Here is a 20,950-nt window from a genome sequence, read left to right as displayed (position 1 = left end):
CTTTTTGTTTGTTTTTCCTTTATATTTATTTATTTTTTAAAAGACAGTGTCTCACTCTGTTGCCCAAGCTGGAGTGCAGAAATGCTAGCAGCTCACTATAACTCCTGGCTTCAAGCAATTTTCCTACCTCAGCATTGCGAGTACCTAAGACTACAGGTGTGTGCCACTACGTCCAGCTCTTTTTATTTAATTTAGTTATGGATTTTTTTTTTAGAGACAGGGTCTCACTGTTTCCCAGGCTTGCCTCGAAGTCCTGGCCTCAAGTGATCGTTCTCTCATCTCAGACTCCTAGAGTGTTGAGATTATAAGCATGAGTGACTGCACCCAGCCCATAAATATTTATTAATAAAGAAACTATTACAATGCAAGCCTTAAATTATTAATTGGTATAACCAATCACACAGTTGCTTATGTCAGAATCTAGAGGCATTGGTACCTCTTTTTCCTTACTCAGCCCCTCTAAGCAACAAATTCTGTTAATTCTAACTCTAAGATATTTAACATAATATGTATTTCCATTTGCCCCACATCATTATTTTCTAATATAGTCTCTCATCTGGACAATTGAAATTTCTTTCTAATTCTTCTAGTCACATTTTCTTTGTATTTATACAGTTCATTCTCCATACAACTCTATATATGATTTTTTAAATAACAAGCTATTTTATATCCTTCTATTTTTTTCAGTGAAATTTCAATTAATTAACAACTCTTTTAATATTATTTAAAATGTTTAATGGTTTTGCATTATATTTATCTTAAAATCTTAATTTATCTTAAAATACAAAATAAATACAATTTCTTTGTATTTCTACAATTCATTCTCCATACAACTCTATATATGAATTTTTAAATGACACCTGTTTTATATCTTTCTATTTTTTTCAGTGAAATTTCAATTAACAACTGTTTTAATATTATTTAAAATGTTTAATGGTTTTGCATTATATTTATCTTAAAGTCTTAAATGTTGAATTATCTAGACTTATTTTATGACGCTCTTGCACGCGCCATATGGGTCTTCTTTCTAATAGTTTACCAAGTTTTTGTTTCTAACTCAGACCATTCATACTTTGTTTCCCATGCCACAGATATCTTTCTTTTTTTTCACCCCCCAACACTCTCAGACCACTCTCAAACTACTATTTATGTCTGACTTCTCACACTAAATTAGATCATCTGGCTTCTAAGTATATATTTAATAGCCAAATTATTTCTGTGAGGCTCTCTTGCCTCCTTAAACTGGCATGCTTCATGGATAACTATAGTCCTTGTCTCCTATACTCAAATTGAAATAGTATAGAAATCATTTATAGAACACTTTTTAATTTTTGCGTGTATGGGCAAATGATCTTAAAGTTACCTTAGATAAGCATAATCTTATATTTTGTGAAAATATTTTTTCACTTCTTTGTATATCCTCTAAGAAATGTTGTATTTTGGCCAGGCGTGGTGACTCACACCTGTAATCCCAGTACTTTGGCAGGCCGAGGCGGGCGGATCACGAGGTCAGGAAATCTAGACCATCCTGGCGAACACGGTGAAACCCCCGTCTCTACTAAAAATACAAAAAAATTAGCCGGGCTTGGTGGCGGGCGCCTGTAGTCCCAGCTACTCGGGGGGCTGAGGAAGGAGAATGGCGTAAACCCGGGAGGTGGAGCTTGCAGTGAGCCGAGATCGCGCCACTGCACTCCAGCCTGGGCGACAGAGCGAGACTCCGTCTCAAAAAAAAAGAAAAAAAAAAAGAAAAAAAGAAATGTTGCATTTTTTTCTGTGATAAAACTTTGAAGCAACAAGAAGTTATCACTACAATGTCATTATATTTTTATTCCACAAGCATTGAAACTGTCTATGTGGGCCTACTTAAACACATGAGTTCCTGAAAGCAGAGAACGTTCCCCTGCTGAGGTAAGAGTCAGAGAATGAGATGTGACTATGGAAGGAGAGTCAAAGAGAGTCACCTTTTCTGGCAAAGAAGACAGAATAAAGGGGCCATGAGTCAAGGAATGTAGATGTCCACTAGAAAAGAAATTCTTCAGCCAGTGGAAGGAGATTTAGGTCAGAAACATGCATCTACATAAACAAGGGAAAGCAATATAACAGGAATAAGTGAAGGTGAAATAAAATATTTTATTATCCTCATTATTAACTAGTCTAGAATACAACTATTTAAATCAATAATAGAAACATGTCATAGGTGATTATCATACATGTATAATTGAATTGAATGATCAAAGTGTCATAGAGATAGATGAAAGGGAGGGACTTTAAATACTCTGTGATAATGTACCTGCAATACACCTGAAGCAGTATAGTGTTATTTGAAGGGAGTTATAGATGACTTTAAATTGTATATTGGAAACTCTAGACCAATCATTATTTTTTTTCAGGGTAATGTAATTGACTGACAAAAAAAAGGAGATAAGAATAAAAAACATGTTCACCTACATCCAGAGAAGGCAAGAAAAGAGTTGGGGCAGGAGATAGAGGAAATATATAGAAAACAACTATAAATGTGACACAGATTAATCCAATTACATAAGTAAATGTATTAAATGAGAATGAAGTAAATATACTAAATTAAAGACAAAAGTTGTAAGAAAGAATAATGATAATAAATCTAACCATATCGTCTACTACAAACACACTTTAAATTTAAAGACACGGGTAGATTAAATGTAAAGGGATGAAGAAATATATACCATGCTCACACTCATCAAAAGAAAGCAAAATTACCTAATTTATTTCAGGAAAAACTCACTTCAGAAAAAGGAAAATTATTAGGAACAAAGAGAGGTATTATATAAAGATAAATATATCAATTTTCAAAATAAAAAATTCTCAACTTGTATGCACCTAACAAGACAGCATCAATAAGGTCAAGCTAAAGACCGATCGAACTAAAAGGAGGAAACAGACAAGTCTACTATGATAGTAAGGGACTTCAATACTCCTCTTCCAGTAATTGACAAATCAAGCAGGCAGAAAATCAATAAAGATATAGCTGACCTGAACAACACTGTCAATGAACTTGAGCTATTTGACATATAAGAAATGCAGCAACCAACAGTCAGAAAAATGCACCTTCTTCTTGCGGTCACATGGAACATTCACCAAATAAAACCATATCCTAAGATGTAAAATCCAACATAAATTTAAAAGAATAGAGATAATACAAATATATTCACAGATCACAAATGGAATTAAACTAGAAAGAAATGCCAAAAAGGTAGCCAGAAAATTACCAAATATTTCACAATTAACAGACTTCTAAATAACACATTAGTCAAAAAAGAAGCCCAATGAAAATTAAAAATATTTTAACTACATACAAATTAATATAAGGGCCATATGTGTTGGTTCATACCTATAATCTCAGCACGTTGGGAGACCAAGGCAGGTAGATCACCTGAGGTCAGGAGTTTGAGACCTGCCTGACCAACATGGCAAAACTCTGTCTCTACTAAAAATTTAAAAAAAAAAAAAAATTAGCTGGATGTGGTGACAGACACCTGTAGCACCAGATACTTGGAAGGGTGAGTCAGGAGAATCACTTGAACCTGGGAGGCAGAGGTTGCAGTGAACTGAGATGATATCACTGCACTCCAGCCTGGGCAACAGAGCGAGACTCCATCTCAAGAAAAAAAAAAAATGCAATGAATATAATCATTCAAATTGGTGAGATCCAATGGCAGCATTGTTGAGACTGAAATTTATTGCATTACGTGCATATGTTGTAAAAGATGATATCTGTAAATTCAATAACCTAAGATTTTACCTTAGGAAACTAGAAAAAGGAACAATTTGAGTCTAAAGCAAGAAGAAGAAAAGATAAATATTAGAGTAAAAATCAATGAATTTAAAATCAGAAAACCAGAGAGAAAATCAATGAAATCTAAAATTTGTTCTCTGAAAAGTTCAATAAAACTTGTAAAACTCTATCTAGAATAACCAATAAATAGAGAAAAATGTTACCAGTATCAAAAATGAAAGAAAGATCATGACTAATAATTTCATGGTAATTAAATGGATAACAAAAAGAATACTACATGAAACTCTATGTCAACAGATTTGGTAACTTAGATAAATTGAACCAATTAGACTAATTAACTACGCAAAATAAAGCAAATAAAGTTGAGAAAAATCGGTTCTGGTAGATGTCTGAGTTGTCAAATTTAAATGGTTCTGGTGTTGACCAGGATGCAGCAAGTCAACAGGTAATTTTAAGGAGTTGTGTTTTGAGAGTCCTAAATGGATTTGTGAATTTTTGCCTGAAGTATTCAAAAAGGCAGGCAAGTTAACATCAATAAAATTCAAAGTCTAGAAAGGCTGAAGAAAAATAACAGGAGAAGAGAAGCATATACAAGAAGAATTTCAGAGAATCAGAGAAAGTTATCTGTCAGGCTAGAAACATAATTTGTGTGGGAAGAAATACCAGGAACTAGTTTGTTGTCAGCATTTTAAATCAGCAATTGTATGATCTAGTTTTCATACAGAACATGAGATGATGGTTTATATAATTTGGCTGTGTCCCCACCCAAATCTCATCTTGAATTCCCACATGTTGTGGGAGGGACCCAGTGGGGAGGTAATTGAATGATAGGGCAGGTCTTTCCCGTGCTGTTCTCGTGATAGTGAATAAGTCTCAAGAGATCTGATGGTTTTGAAAAACGGGAGTCTCCCTGCACAAGCTCTCTCTTTGCCTGCTGCCATCCCTGTAACATGTCACTTGCTCCTCCTTGCCTTCCACCATAAGTGTGAGGCTTCCCCAACCATGTGGAATTGTAAGTCCAATTGAATCTCTTTCTTTTATAAATTGCCCAGGCTCTGGTATGTCTTTATCAGCAGCGTGAAAATGGACTAACACAATAGTAGATTTAAAAAGACCACAAAGAACTTCAGTTTGCAGAAAACCTAAGAGAGCAACTGCTGCAGTATATTTTGCATAAGGTAATATTGTGAAGTAATTCAGATGGTAAAGCAGATGAGGAAATGGTTATCATCAAGCTATTGCCACCCTAAAGTTTGAGAGCAGACAACAAAATACTAGAAAGGAGTTCAACGAAATACTAGAAAAGAGTTTATCTGGAGCAAAGTAGAGCCATTATCTTAGTCAAAATAATACAAGAGGCAAGTTAGCGAGGCTAAGTCTTACACACGTGGGGGTAAGCAGCAAATTAGTTATCCAAACTGGGGCACAAAAACCAAATGAGTGGACTAACACAATTACATAGTGGTAAGTAACAGAGAATAAGAAATTAAATATCCTTAAGTTTCGCCACGGCCAGCATAAAAGTGTGTTCTAGAGACAAAGGTGAAAATAAATCTGCAGAATGGACTAAATGAGTTATAGCTGTGTGAAGTACAATGTAGAAACTGGAAAATAGCTAGAATAAAAAAAAAATTCTGCTTTTGTTTCACATTTAAAAACATCTGGCCTTGATGTACTAATGATTTTTAAGTATAATATTATATATTCTGCATGGAGTTTGTGGCAACATTTGCACACAAATTACTTAACATAGATACTATCATTACATTAACTTACCTCTATTGACAAATAAAGTAATACATTTCATTAAGAGATATAAATTACATTCTATCAATGTAGAAGAATTCAAATTCCTAGTTTATCATTTTTTCACAATTCTAACTCTGAATATTCAGACATAATAGGTTGCATGATCATTAATAAATAAGACAATTGAGTAGCTTGCATGACAATAAATTAAAATTGGAATGAAACTTCATCAAGCAACGTTACTGTTGGATGGATTCACAAAAGGCCATTAGTTAGCAACAATTTTCCAGTACTCCAAGAAACAACAATGGAACAATCACTTCTGAGTGCTTAATTACACTTATAAAGTACTTTTTCATTTCGTATACAGTGCCATTATCTATCCTCTTCTTGTCCACTCTGTGAGGTAAATATTACTCATCCATAGCTGAAGCAACTGAGCTTCACATAAATGATGATGCTAGCAAAACTAACATAATACTTTAGCGTTCCAGACATGAATCAAAATTAGATACTTTGAACTCATTCACTCATTAAATAAATAAGCACTGGGATCTAAGTCAACATTGATCATATTTAAAGTTCTGTCATAGTCACCATTTCGTGTGTAGTATCTAACACAATGCCTGGCAAATATCTAGTTCTCTAAATAAGTGTTGACTGAATCAATATACCAGGTATTTTACTATGCCCTCTTTCCTCCTCTTATCATAGAAACTCATTATATTTCATATCAGTGCAGATTATGTATCAAGGAGTGACTGTTGATCCAATACCATGATTCAATATGTTTTAGAAACAACTTTTTTTCTAAATACTGAAAAACCTCAAACTCTTCTTTTTATTGAAATTGGGGTGTCAATTATGGAGTGATACTTTAAAGTATTTCTTAGGTTATGATTTTAAGGACATCAAAAAGTCTGTATTTCACAGCCCAATATGCATACTTTGAAATATATTATTATATTAAATTTTAATAAATTACCATCTGTTTAGGATAAAATCATACTAACTAGAGATAATGAACAAAATAGATCTATAATTATGTTGCTATACTTGCGAATTTAGATTGGAGAAACTTTTCATTAGAATTTTCTCTAAACCCTACCTTAGCATAATTGTAACATTTTACATTTGCTTCTCATATTATTTGTAAATTATGCCACTATTCTAGATTCATTGAGGAAACTGCAAGGAAGCATAAATTCTTTCTAGCAACAACTGGAAATTTTGGAATTATTTATCTTTTTTTTTTTAAGACAGGGTTTCACTCTGTTGCCCAGGCTGAAGGGCAGTGGCAGAATCATAGCTCACTGCAGCCTCGAACTCTTGGGCTCTAGTAATCCTCCTGGCAGAGCCTCCTGAGTAGCTAGGACTATAGGTATGTGCCATTATGCCTGGCTAATTATATTTTAGAGATTGGGTCTGGCTATATTATCCAGGCTGGGCTTAAACTTCTGGCCTCAAGCAATACTTCTGCCTCAGCCTCCTAAGTCACTAAGACTACTGAGAGTCACTGTTTCCAGTGGCCACTTTTTTAACCATTGAGTTGGAAGCCCCCTGACATTCTGAGGCAGTAACTGGGAAGCAGCTCGTATGGGTAACTCTTTAGGGGCAAAGAGAGTGAGGAAATTATCTCCATTTCTCCATCTCCAGTCCTATGAAGAAGAAATATATTTATAGCCTAATTGTCAATAGATTGAAAACATTTTGCCTGCCTATGATCACATAGGCTAGTTTCCTAGGTGTGAAGCTCCATTTGTGCTTTGCACTTTCAAAATCCTGTCTCCATTTACTCCTTTATTGAAGTTCCCAGATCACTTTAGAATTGTTTTTAATTTACTATGCTTGCTGAAGTCTTTATATCTGCTGAAACTTTTTTTATTAATTCAGCTAAAATTTCTTCTTCCTATTCCACTCCTTCCTCTTCCCACCTCTCTTCCTTCTCCCACAACCCCCAACTGCCCCAGCTCTCACTCGTTTTCAGAACTAACCGTTCCACTTCACTCTCTTCTGGCTATTTTTTTGAGCTCTTGATTGGACAGTAAATTGACAACAAATGTGGAAAAATAATTCTGTTCCCAATTTTAAGGAATTCTACAAGCCAGGAGGTGATCCACTATCACTAGAAGGCAGTGTCTTTCTTGGGAATAAGTAATTGAAATACGCTTACTTGTATTAAACAAAAATACTGTATAAGGCTCAGGTGTTTTTCTTTATGTTGTTTAAGGCTCAGTTGTTGGAGATAAAAGCAGTGACATTTTAGTTCTGCAATTTAGTTCTCCAATTTACCTACTAACTGTGAGCCCCTTCTCCAGTGCAGGCGAGTTTATCTAATTCACTCATTTTTTTTCTCTGTCTGTTCCAATAAAAGCTTTCAATGATTTAGACTTATTAAATCAGTTACAGTCAGATTCAAAATTATTTTAGACTTTCTTCTATTACTTATTCTGATGAGTTTATGCTTTGGAACTTCGAATACTGCCTACTGGAGAAAATATTGTTAATGAGAGTCCAACCATTTTAGTGTTAGAATGGCTTTTCCTCTTTCTTGAACATGTCAAAATCAAATACAATATAGAGACACATCTCTAATTTCAAAACATTTTGTTTAGGAAGCCAGAATTGAAGTTTGGGCCATACACGCAGACTGGGTGGTACTCAGGATGCCTGAAGAACAAAGAAGGTTGAGAGCTTTTTTTTAAAAAAAGCAAATGTTAAGTATTGTTTCAAAGAAAAACTTACTGGTAGTAGAGAAGCTTTAGGTAAAACCAGTCAGGACAGTGATTTTAGCAACAACTAGGTAAGATTGGTCTTAGGATTATGTCTGGCCTTTTCAGCAGTGGGGTTTGTAGAAAATTTAATTCTTCCAGTTGGAGCTATGTGCCCTGAGTGCTTTTCTCCCTGGCCTCTTGACCTGATTTAGTTGAGTATGACAAGACTGACCCAGTTTGTATAATCCACTTTCACAAAGATTTGCTTCTTTAAAAAAAAAAATGTTTGGCACTGATTCTAACAAGTGGCATCATTCTCAAGACAGCTCATTCTCATAGCTATATTCATTGAGAAACAGCTTGTTTCCACCGACCGCCATCTTCTTAATTTATATCACTTCTTTCTGATACATAGTTTGTTGGGCTTATGTGTGTTTTCATTATCATGTGCTGAGTTCACTTCCATGTCACTCTTGGCTCTTTGTACAAGTTAGGCTTTGAAGTCTCAGACTTTTTGACTGAATTTGCCAATGTACATCAAGTCTAATGGTATAAGATACATGTAGGGGATTGCCTCAGTTACACTGCAGCTGGAAGGTGATAAGACAGTCTCTCCGTCTCTTAGATACTCCAGAACTTCATGTAGGAGCATCTCCTGAATTCGCTGCTTCCCAATCTTTTCTCTTTTGAGACTTTGCTTAAGAGTTAGGGGCAACCTCACAGTTTTAGCTCCTTATCTCATAATCATTTTCACTCAAAATCCTTACTTTTATCTTGAAAGGAGTGTTTTACTTTCCATGTGTGAGTAGAAGGAGGCAGCTAGACAAATGGTCATTATTACAGATCTCTTACCAGTTTTCACCAATTTTTTAACATGCTATACTATCTCACACTGAATTGCACATTGTCTGAATTTAGTACAGAAAAATATGGTTGTAGACATGTCCCAAGAATAAATGGAGGGCCCATAATCTAATATACAGATGAGAGATAAGGGTGGCCGTGGGGAAAATATGCATAAATAGCTTGATTTCTCAAGTAATCTGCACATCACACATTAATACTCCAAATATAACTTGCTACACCTGCTTGTTAAATTTAGACTTTATGATCAGTACTTATCCAACTCTTGAAGTGTCATTGATTCTACACCTATCCCCAGCTGAACATCTGCTTACTTTTTCCAAAACTTTTAACAAATTCTTTCTTTGCCAAATACTCTGGATTGTTTGTGTCCTCTCAGCACTCTTGTTAGCCTTTCTGCCTCCTCAACACATGCTTTGATTTCTGCATTTGTGCACCAATATCCAGGATGAGATTTGACAGACGGCATTCTTTTTTCTCATGGTAAGAATACTTTGTCAGACAATTTCATGTATGGTAAGAATTTTTAAATTATTTTTTCCAGTCCCAATCCATAGCTCTTATTCCCATACACCTTTATCTCAAAGAATCCTGCAGTTTCCCAGGGATTACAACTTATTTATTAATAATATGCTGTCTTGTCTTTTTACAAATTTTGTATTTGTTTTCTTTCTTCATTTTCTCTATTTTTATTTTGTTCTTTTACTTTCCTTTTTTCTCCTATTCTTTATCTAGCTGGTTTCTATTTTTACTTTTACCTATAGTATACTTAGAAGTATGCTACCAAATTTCCAAACACAAGGAAAATTTTGTTTGCTTACAACATCTAGCTTAATTTAAATATGTTTAAATAACACGCTCTTAAAAATTTCGATCTTTTGTTTTTGTTGTTGATATATGCTTTCTGGCTTAGTATAGTGTAACCTTTTTATATACTTAAAAGGAAAGTATGATAGGCGTTCCATATCTGCTGATTCAACCAGCCACAGATTGAAAATACTTGAAAAAAATAAAAATAAAAAGCTAAAAAACCATAAAAAGTAACACAAGTAGAAATGCCAATTATTTAAATATCACTTACATTTTATTAGGTATCATAAGAAATAAAGAGTTTATTTAAAGCATACAGGAGGATTTTGTAGATCGTATGCTAGTACTGGGCCATTTTATATGTAGAAATTGAGCAATTGCAGATTTCAATATTCTCAGATATCCGTGAACTAATCCCGTGCAGATAAGGAGGAGTGATTGTATATCATTCAGTGGATAGGAGTGGGATTCTACATATGCCTATTAGCTCATAGTTGTTAATGGTATTGTCTAATGTTTCAATGCTTTTACTAAGTTTGGGTCTGTTTTTCTTTCAATTCCCTGAAGAGTGCTTAACTATCTCAAACTATAATTATATTTTACCTCTATATTTTGTCAATTTTTCTTCGTATATTTTGAAGTGTTATGATTAGGTTAAAACTACAAACCTACTTTTTAAAATTAAATCACTTGATGCTAGTTTACACATAAATCTTTTATATAGGCCATGACCTGGCAAGGGATTCATGTTTATCTCCTGTTACTTAACAGAGATGAATAGATTACTTGCTTTATAACCTAAAGTCATAATGTCTTGATCACACCAGTTTCTTTCCAATAATCTCAGTTATGCGTTTGACATTTTAAATACCCATAGATGAGTATATGCATAAACACATACAGACAAATACATTTGTGTGGCTGTGAATGTCTCTGTGTGTGTATTCTATGTTTAGGTTTTCTTTCTTTAGACAAAGGAAAAATGATACATGGTTCAAACAACCAGGAATGCTGCAGAATTACGCTTCCCCTCCTCAGCAGTTTGGCCAGGTTTCTTATTACATAAATGTTATTGTGTATATTTGAGGTTTACAACATGAAGTTATAGAATACATATATGTGGTAAAATTACTACTATAGTGGCCAGGTGTCTTTGGACATATATTCAAACATATTGACATAAAAACAATTCAAGTGATTTTTTAGGAAACTTAAACCATAGACAGTAAATCAAGTTTAATTTTAAAATAAGTTGGTAATTTTTAAATCATATGTACTGATAATACAAAATTGGGAAAATATGTAAATATATACTTAATGCTTATTTACACAATTTATAAGGCATTATATAGAAATTCATAAAAAGAGAACATGCATTTAAATAACAGTCTTTTACAAAATCTGTGAATATCCATAAATATTAATTAAAGTTTAACTATAACTGTTGATTTCAAATAAAGTTAGATATTTTACCATTAAAAGTAATGGCAAGAATTGCAGCTAATTTTGCAACAACGGAATATATCAATATTGAGTATAATCTATATAATAGTGCCTACTAAAATTTTCTATAATCTCATGATTTTGAGCTCCAAGCCTGACTTCAGTAATTCAAACCTGTACTTCAATTGTTAAAAGAAGAGGCAAAAATCTTTCAGAGTCTTGTATATCAGACTTGCAGAGAGGGGCACCATGCAAACTAGTTTACTTAGACAACGGAAAAATAATACACAGTTCACAACAACAAGGAATGTTGTAAAATGACCCTTCCCCTCCTGAGCAATTTGGTCAGGTTTCTTATTTAAATAATTTTTCTTGTGTATATTTGATATTTACAACATGAAGTTATGGAGTACCTATATGTGGTAAAATCATTACTATAGTGTCCAGGTGCAGTGGCTCATGCCTGTAATCTCAGCATTTTGGGAGGCCAAGGTGGGAGAATCACTTGAGGCCAGGGATTTGCAACCAGCCTGAGCAACATAACAAGACCCCATCTCTATGGAGAAAACAAAATGAGGTGAAAAGTTCTGAGTCCAGGAGTTTGAGGTTGCAGTAAACTATGATTGCCACTGTAATCCAGCCTGGGCAACAAGCAAGACCTTGTCTCTCTAAAAGAAAAAAAAAAATGATTACTATAGTGAAGCATATTAACATATCTGTCATCTCACATAGTTACTTTTTTGTGTGTGTGACAGGAGCAGCTAAAAATCTATTTATTTAACAAAAGTCTTTAATACAGTACAATTTGATTAACTTTAAACAAGGTCTGTGATTAAGAAGAGGTTTGCTATCACTGCAAGAAAGAAAAAAAACTTGCATTTTACTTGAGGGCCCATCCAAAGCACCGTCTCTAAGAATTTGGGACTGGTAAACATGGAGTGTGAATGCTTGCTTTCTACCATAGGAATTCTAAAGGCTAGATTTGAGGATTCTGGCTGAGAGGACCTTTGATAGCCCAGCACACAAAGAGTTTAGTAATGATATGTGATTTGCCATGGGTCAAGGAGTTATCTTGAAACGTATTCAGTCCTCCTAGAGAAAACAAGGGAAGGCTTCATAATGATGCTCTGACTGCATGCAAGGATTCTAGTAAGAACATTTTATAATAGTATGGAAAACAAAATTATGTGAATTGGAACTATAATAATGTCTTTTTGAATAGCATGAAACAGCCAAGTTTGGCATATAATTCTGATCTACAGCTATCTGTATTTTCTGACTGATAGATAATGAAGAAAAAGTAAGAAAGGTAAAATTAGGTTATTTCTGGATTTTGTACTTGGGCAAGAGGATTCTCATGATGCTGTGATGTCATTGATTGAGAAACTGATTTGAGGTGAAACAGACTTGTAAAGAATAAAAAATAAATTTATCTTTAGAAATGTTTATGTTATAGTGGTTATTTCTAGTAGAATTTAGGGAAAATTGCATATGTACATGACAGTAACAGGCAGCAGCCAAATGCCTAGGAAGACAGCAGCGGGTTCCCAATGAAACCTCACCTCTAAGCCAAAGACCATGTAATGCCTGAAAGCCAAACTACAAGTTAAATTTTTAGACCGGGCTGAGAACTTGTCCTCTTATTTGGCATGCTTTCCTCACCCTTCACTTATTTTACAGATACCTACCCTTTACTATTTGGTTTTCTACACTTTCATGCCCAACTTTGAGTGGTGTCTTCACTTTAACCATTTTTGCATACTCACAAACCAATCAGCACGCACTCCCCTTCCTGTGCCTGTAAAGACCCCAGACTCAGTCAGTAGAAGAAGGGATGGCCTGACTTTGGGAAGGAGATAGTTTGACTTCAGGGAAGAGAGACAGCCTGACTTCAGGGAAGAGACAGCCTGACTTCAGCGAAGAGAAACTGCTCTTCCCATCCTCTCTCCAGCTCCCTGCTCTGCTGAGACCTGTTTTCGTTGCTCAATAAAATTCTCCACCTTCACCATGCTTCAGCAGTCCATGTGAACTCATTCTCGGATGCTGGACAAGAGCTCTGGACCCACCGAGTGCAAGTACCCAGAAAGGCTGTCACACTGACCCTTTGCCCTCTCTGGTGTAGGGCAGCCACTCCATGCTACAAGGCAAGGGGCCAACTGAGCTGCTGACACACCATCATCCATAGATGGTGAAACTAAAAGAGCACGTAACACCCACTCTGGGGTTTGGGGTCACAGGCACCCTCACCAGGGCACTGCTGCATTCCCCAGGAGGAAACTCATCTAGTCTGTCTATGGGCTCCACATGGAGTCTGCTCCTTTGTTGACTCCCAAAGCAGCCAGCTCAATACCACACCCTCTCACTCATGTGCTCCCTCCCACAAGGAGTTCAGCATAGCAGGCTGAGTCGGGGGACACTCCTGCCGTGAGTTCAGCAAAGGGGTAATGAAAAATCCTGCATCACATGCATGGTCTAGTTCATATCTCTCTCTATCTCCATCTCCATCTTCATCCAAATTTGTATCCTTACCTACAATATCTAGCTTTTTGTTTATTTTATTGATTGTTGAAAATTTAAGTTTTAGTTGAGACGACACCCTGAGATTGTGTCAGGGTAGTTAGAACATATAATTTTAGTGGTGGAAGAGATAATTAAGTCTCCTCCTTATGTCAAATAGTTTCCTGATGTTTTGCTGATGCTTTGAATTCCATAATTACATATAATGTTCAAATCAGATGCTCCTAGATAAATAAAGATGACTGACAACTGAGCAGTTAAACTATTAAACCTGGGTAGAAGGGCAGCATAGATCAGTCAGAAATTTGCCTAAACAGTCCTCCAAAATTTTTTTTGAAAGAATAAATATCTTAATAACATTTTATGTCACAGTAACCTGAAATATGTGTTAGTGCGTCTTCCTTAATATAACCTAAAGACCAGATCATTTATTCAACAATTCTCTGCACATATAGGTATTTAGAGGTAGGAATAAACATAATATCTAGGTTTTGTTTATTTCTAGTCTAAATAATTTTTCTAATTCTTGACTCTAACTTTAGTATTACTAGCCTTTCATGTAGATTTATAGCCAATTATATTTAACATGCATTATTTTATCTAGAAAACAGCATAAATGGTGACAAACACATTTTTTCCTTGATTTTATGGCTTAAATCAGCCTGTGTAATAATTTTATAAGCCTAACAACAACATGCAAAAATACCTTGAGATACATTAGAGATATTAAACCAAGTTTATCAAAGCATCTTGGAGGTGACTCTGATATCCATCTACATATATTATGCAATTCTTCTCAAATATCATTATATCACATCAATCAGTAATACAAATAATGCCAGGAAACAGAAATCTAGTTCAAATGACCAAGGGGGCTGGAAACTTTTATTTGTAGAAAAAATGAATGTAGGAAGCATGTTGCAAATTATACAAAACCATTGCTAAAAATAATATCATTAATACCAACAATACTTCTCCAATATCTCTACCCTCACTAGCATTTGCTTGTTTACTTTCTTTAAAACCATAGATCTTGTTGTAGGCAATTTCTTATGTAAAACGATTGAACACATTTTCGATGTCCACAATTTTAGCTCTACATATTCTTTCAATTTAGCAAAATCTAAGAACCCATCTTCACTTGAAAGATTAAACTGCAGGAACTACAAGTATTTTACATTTCAAAGTTTTTTTTTTATTGTCTGTCAGATTTACAAATCATTGAGTTGGTGGAAATTATCAATTTGATTAAGCTATTTAAGTTTAATAATTATTATTAGTTTTGCTATATGTTATTCATGTATTCATACAGAAAATACTGATTCAGCACCTATCACAAGTTTGCATAATCTACTGTGCACAGGATGAGATAATTATGGCAAGACAGATGAATATTCTACCATCCCTGAGCTTAAATTCTTATGAAGTTAGACAATGAATCATATTAAATTTGAAGCATACTTTGACAAAGGAAGAGCAGAGTATACTAGAATAAACAATAGTAAAGAAAAACACTATAATCTATGGGATAAAAAAATGTGGGGCAGATACTATTTAAACGGAAATTAAGAAGATAAATAGATGTTGATAAAAAATGCTGGTACTGATGACGTTAGAAAATGATATGATATGAGAGGTTAAAAAATTGGAGTGTGTTCCTGAGACAGGGATCCAATTCCTAAAGGAAATGACACCTATTCCAGTTATTATGCCTGCATACAAATTACAACATTTAATGGCATAAATAGCCATTTACTACACTCAGATTTTGTGGATCAGAAAAATATTTGGCTTACATGTGTGGCAATTGATGCTGGCTGGTGACTTTGTATTTCAGTTCCTGTCTATGTGGGAAACTCTATTTTCTTTTTACATGGACTCTTTTGGGCTTCCTCACAGCATGGTTCTACCTTCTACAGATGAACATACTGACAGAGCTAGAGCTAGAGCTAGAGATGAGGAGAAAGGGAGAAAGACACATAGAGGAAATAGTGATGGGGAGAGGGAGAGACAGAAAGACTGAGATGAGAGAGAGAGAGAGGGAGAGACACAGAGAGACAGAGAGCGAGATGTGGAAACTCTTTCTTTTTATGACTAAGCCTTAGAAGAAAACTAGGATCATTTCTACCATACTCTACTGGTTACAGAAAGTGCAGGCTGTCACTCAGATGCAAATAAAGGTAACAGAAACTGTCCATCTCAACCACAGGAAAGCCAGTCATATATGTAACAGTCTTCTTTGGAAAATGCAACTTTCCATAGTCCACTTGAGTAGTTCAAAACGTTTAGAATTATTAAAGCATGATGTGAAAGAGGGAGGGAATTCAGTGATTTACAAGATATGTGGAAACATAGTTTTATTCGAAGGAGTCAGGCAAGATGTTGATGGGTTTCATGTAGGAAAATGACTTCAGCAGATTAATGTGTTACAAAGATCTCTTCATGTGATTACTTTGTTAAAAGGGAGCAAGTCTAAATATGCAGAGTATTGCAGTTGCTTATTTGAAAAACTTGTATAAGTTAGGACAAAATCAGAGCACTGAGAAATAAAACAGAACATACTTTTAGCACTTAAAATGGGAAGGGTGTGTGATTAATTAGTCATAAGGAGTTAGGGAGAAAAAAGAATCTAAATGTTCAACATATTTCTGGCTTAACCAACTTGGTGAATGGTGATACCATATAAAGAAAGCAAAACGGGAGTATATTTAAAGGAAAAATTGTGAGTCGGTGATGTACATCCTTGGTTTTAAGTAGAGATTTTGAGTAAGAAATGGGATACTTTGGAAGTCATAAGACAGGATAAAACTGAAAATATAGATGTGAGGAATTTTCAATATACATAGAGCAACTGAAATCATAGGTGCTTAAGAGATGGATTTATAGTAGTACATAAAAGTGGAAGAAAACCAAGTCTATGAATGGTCCTGTGACACACTGACATTTAAAGGCTGAGAGTGATAGCAAACATGTATTGGAATTGTTATTTACTATGTTCCAGTCAGTTTCTAATTGTTTTACAATTTTGGTCATGTGTGCTCTTACAATAATCACATGAAGTAAGTGTTATTGTTATTTTTTAATGAATAAGAAACAGAATTGAGACAGGCTAAGAGATTGTATGTGAATTCCAACTTGGACATTTAAGTCCAAAGCCTATGCTTTTCTTGACCACTGTGATTTGCTGCTCAGAAAATTAATTTAATGAGAAGAGATGGAAAGAATGAATAGCACAGGTGCCAGAGTGACAGAAAGAGAACCAGTACTGACAGAGTCATCAACATGATAGAGAAAGAGCATTTCAAAAAAAAAATAATGTGTTAATAGTTTCAAATATTTTTAAAGTCTTCAGGTGATTTGGTAAGTTTGGGGAAGATAAACTACAACTGAGAAAATAAAATCCAATTTTATTAAAATCACAAGATATTAATATTATTTTAGAGTTACAAATATATTTATCTTAAATTATTCGACCACATATTTCATCCTCAAAATTGGAAGTAGCTATTTATTTCACACCATAAATCAAATATTTTCAAAAAATAACATTTATTTAAAAGTTTAGATCAAACAATAAATTCAAATGACTGAGGGTATTGGAGCAACATCTTTTAGTATTTATTTGAGTTCATATATTAATTTGAACATTTTAGGGAGATTTGTTCCCTCTACTAAGTTATGTTGACATGTTAGTTTAAGTTAAAAAACACATTAAATTACTTGCCAAAGCACGAAATTGAAGAGGTCCTGTCAGCATCACTTCAGCATCAGCACTTCACACTAGCAGTGGTTCCCACCTCCAGCTACCTCCATTACTCCTAAAATCAGCCTTCATGTACACTTTCTGAGGTGCACACGGTGGATGGGCCACACCTACTTCTCAAAACCTAAATTCTATCTGCATATTTTTCTTCTTAAGATGTTCCAGATCTTTTCAATCTCCATTTCTGAATCTTTTTTATGGTAATAAGCCTACATTTTTCATGCAGGGTGCCACTGCAGCATTTTAGCATTTAGCATTTAGCATTCTGCTCATCTAACCGTCATGAAGAGGCTAGAGTTGGGTGCCACGCTGGCAAAGCTCCATGCCTAGTCACTTACACAGTATTCAAAATGTGTATTCATGGATGCAGATACTCTGATCCTAGCAAATATTGATGATCTTTTAGAGCGAGAAAATTTGTCCTGTATAAAACTTATTGCATATAGAAAACTGATGGACATCTTCAGACACTAAGACCAGGAAATAAAATGGGTTTATGCTATTTGTTGATACATTTATGGATCACTCAGCATAATTAAAGCATATGCATAAGGTAAAGCAGAATTATAATCACTCACTCTGGCAGCACAGGGCAATTCTAAAATACAGGTGTAGTGAAAGGTACGTACAACCAGCAAGCGAGCAAGGGACAGATGCCATGTCCTCTTCTGAAGGGAGTGACTGATTTGGAACCTGGGTCTGCAGATTTTAAAAATTGATATAGTCACTTTAACAGCTTAATAATGAGTTGCCTTTACTATGTATGTTGACAATCAGCAAAAGTGAGAATTTCCAAAATGTGCTAAAGAGAATTAAAAAGCAGAACACTGTCCATATAACAGAATTGCCACTTCACAACTTTTGCCCAGCTCTCACCTGTTGTCCTGTGAAAACCTCTCATCTGATGAGTTTTAGTGAAAGTCTCTTGAAGCCGTAATAGACTTTTCTCAACATAGCTCTAGGTACGAAATATTAGGAACACGTGTCCACAGGAAATGGCAGTGTTTCTACTGGAGGTAAGTGTCACGTGTCCTCATGATGTCAAAGGAATCTTGTCCCATACAATCAGCCTGGCCCTATTCCCACCACTCCTTCTGTTCTTCCAAGGATACAAAAAGCTGTGCCATAGCTGGAATCTCCCCAAGGGACAGATATGATATGCCTCCTGAGATATCTTCCACATTTACATATGAGCAGGTGTCTTTGACAAGGTCAAATTGTTGAAGCAGAGGTAAAACATTCATGGTAAAGATGCTCCACCACAGGATGAGAAATGCTGAATGAGTCACATTGGGATCATGGGACTCATTTTTGACACTTTTTTGTTTTGGGATTATAACTATAATTCTATGATTTGGCTCATTCTAGGAAATGCACAACTTTGGCACTTGCACCAAACATTTTAAATGCTGGGAGGTAGGAGTATATAGAGATGTCGCTTAGGTTATAAATGAACAGCAGGTGTTTTCTGATGTCTGTTGTTGCCCAGATGCTTTAAAAATGTGTTCAGTAAGCCTTGGTCTCCACTGTCAAAACTACCTTGCTCAGAAGCAAGATGCAACAGCTGATTATATGTTTCAACCGAAGGCTGATAAACAAAAATTCCGGAATTGAAGCAGTTAGGCCACCCTTGGTTGGGTGCTGCTGACAATTCTTCTTGCTCAAAAAGATCATCAGTATTTGCTAGGATCAGAGTATCTGCATCCATGAATACACATTTTGAATACTGTGTAAGTGACTAGGCATGGAGCTTTGCCAGCATGGCACCCAACTCTGGCCTCTTCATTATGGTTAGGTGAGCAGAATCGCTGCTGTCTAAGACATTTACCATGATGACTTCATTAAAGACTGTCTCTAAAACTTTTTTCATGGAGTTTGAGACTTGCGGGGTGGCGAACACGGCCAGCCTTCTGGTGGTCCTGTGCTGTTTTAGAGGTGAGACCCGGACCGGGGCACCCCTTTGGTGTAGGCATAGTTTGTGGTCAGTGTTACAAAGGCCTGATCTGTCATGGTGCTGTCCAGGGGTGCGGGTGGCCGGGGCAGCTGCAGGTCGGTGGCTCAGAGAAGCCTGTGCCTGGAGGTAGCAGGACCAGCGAGGGGGCGGGAATCTATTCCATCAACCCTAGGGGTACTAACTGCTTCTTGCAGTAATTTTTTGGTCACTCCTGTTTCCTTTCTTGTTGCTTTTTCCGTCTTCTGTGTAATCTGTTATTTCTACCACATACTCGCTTTTTAAACATCTAATGTTTCTGTGTTACTGACTGGACCCTAGTAGTAAATATTGAACAATGCTTGCTGATTTGTTTTTCTGTTGTCTCTTCAAGGATTCCCCACAATCCAACAATAAAGACTTCATGTTTCATAAATGTTTCAGAAGTAATGCCTAGAAGGCCTAAAAATTTTTGGTCAAAATTAAAGAAGATATTTTGTTAAAATGTCTAGACATATTACTGCCATGTATTATAAAAATGGTGATTTAACTTTTAATTTAAAATTAATGTATTTAAAAGTATTTAATGTATTTAAAAGGCATTTCCTGGATATGCCTAAGTGGATCTTTAGTCACATACAGTTATTTCCTGATTGCTGCTTTAAAGAAGTTGCCCCTAATTGAATGAGTAAACTAAAATGACAGTAAATCCTATGGTAATCTTATCATATAAAGAAGGTAAATAGTCTATCACCATCTTACTAACTTCTAAGGAATTATTTTCTTGAAGATTTGTTGAAAGACTTTTAGCACTTTTCTAATAATTTAACATTATGCCATGTTGGAAACACTCCATAGAAAGGTAAACAATTAAATATTAAAGTTACCTATATATACTTACAATTTGCTCAGTTTACTACTTGTGATAACCAAATTGTATGTGATTTTACTCCTTATAAATACAATAGTGTACCTTATTATTTAGGCCAATAAAGTCTCACATTGATTTTTTCTGACCACAAACATCTCATTGACTAATATTCATGGGTGTGGTGGATCCTTTGGAAAAGAGAACTAACTAGAAAACATTTCTTGAAGACAAGATACTTCTGAAGTCATGTACTGCAGAATTATTGAAAGAATCTTTGGAACTGGGAAGTTATATTGAGATGCTATTTTGATACTGATAGCATGTAAAATATATTAAATTCGCACTGACATTTTAAAAAAGAATGGAAAGGATGAACTTCCTATTATCTGAACTGAAGTGCTTTTATGATATAATACTCTTTTTCTAAAACTATGATTAAAACTGCACTTCAAAAGTCAAATCTTTTCAAAGAAACTCTAAATTACCAAGTAAAGAATTTGAAAATCTTATCTAATGG

At 35.1% G+C, this 20,950-nt stretch overlaps 1 pseudogene; it reads right to left on the bottom strand.

The window, feature by feature from the left end:
- Positions 1-18,639: 18,639 nt before the first annotated feature.
- On the bottom strand, positions 18,640-19,642 carry LOC102146490 (glycogenin-1 pseudogene; annotated as a pseudogene).
- Between the last annotated feature and the right edge of the window lie 1,308 nt (positions 19,643-20,950).

The sequence above is a fragment of the Macaca fascicularis genome, chromosome 17, assembly GCF_037993035.2.
Source record: "Macaca fascicularis isolate 582-1 chromosome 17, T2T-MFA8v1.1".
NCBI lineage: Eukaryota > Metazoa > Chordata > Mammalia > Primates > Cercopithecidae > Macaca > Macaca fascicularis.
This window is presented reverse-complemented; position numbering and strand designations above follow the sequence as displayed.